Source organism: Etheostoma spectabile, chromosome 6, assembly GCF_008692095.1.
Source record: "Etheostoma spectabile isolate EspeVRDwgs_2016 chromosome 6, UIUC_Espe_1.0, whole genome shotgun sequence".
Taxonomy (NCBI): Eukaryota; Metazoa; Chordata; class Actinopteri; order Perciformes; family Percidae; genus Etheostoma; species Etheostoma spectabile.
In genome coordinates, this window is record NC_045738.1 from 16,888,966 (window position 1) to 16,889,729 (window position 764).

The window sequence follows — 764 nt, forward strand, 5'->3', positions numbered from 1 at the left end:
ATCCATCCACCTCACAGGTGTGGCATACCAAGATGATGATTAGACAGCATGATTATTGCACAGGTGTGCCTTAGGCTGGCCACAACAAAAGGTCACTCTAAAATTTCTTCAAGTTTTGAGGGAGCATGCAATTGGCATGTTGACTGCAGGAATGTCCATTGGAGCTGTTGCCTTTGAATTGAACGTTCATTTCTCTACCATAAGCCATCTCCAAAGGCGTTTCAGAGAATTTGGCAGTACATCCAACCGGCCTCACAATTGCAGACCACTTGAAACCCCGCCAGTCCAGGACCTCCACATTCAGCATCTTCACCTCCAAGATTGTCTGAGAGCAGCCACTCGGACAGCGTCTGCAAAAAATGGTTTGCATAACCAAAGAATATCTGCACAAACTGTCAGAAACTGACAGTTTCAGACAGTTCAGAAACTGACAACTCAGGGAAGCTCATCTGCATTCTCGTCTTCCTCATTTGGGATGCTCTGGATCGGCGTATACAACAGCGTGTTCCAGGTCCTGCCAATATCCAGCAACTTCGCACAGCCGTTGAAGAGGAGTGGACCAACATTCCACCGGCAGCAGTCAACAACCTGACCAACTCTGTGCGAAGGAGATGTGTTGCATTGTGTGAGACAAATGGTTGTCACACCAGATACGGACTGGTTTTTGGATTTCTTGAAGCTGCACTTTCATATGGCTCTTTGAAGTTTTCCCTACTTAAAGCTAATGTACTTGCACTTACTACTTGTTGTCTGGAGTTTGAACC

General features: G+C 46.3%; 1 protein-coding gene and 1 long non-coding RNA gene across 14 annotated transcripts in view; one reads left to right on the top strand and one right to left on the bottom strand.

Annotated features, from left to right (window-relative positions):
- Positions 1-764, bottom strand: part of syngap1b (synaptic Ras GTPase activating protein 1b) — a 146,115-nt gene that overhangs the window by 68,759 nt on the left and 76,592 nt on the right. The window lies entirely within an intron of this gene.
- Positions 1-764, top strand: part of LOC116690901 (uncharacterized) — an 18,373-nt gene extending 17,609 nt beyond the window's left edge. The window contains exon 3 of the long non-coding RNA XR_004332387.1: positions 680-764. This is a non-coding gene — a long non-coding RNA (uncharacterized LOC116690901). The remainder of the gene's footprint in view (positions 1-679) is intronic.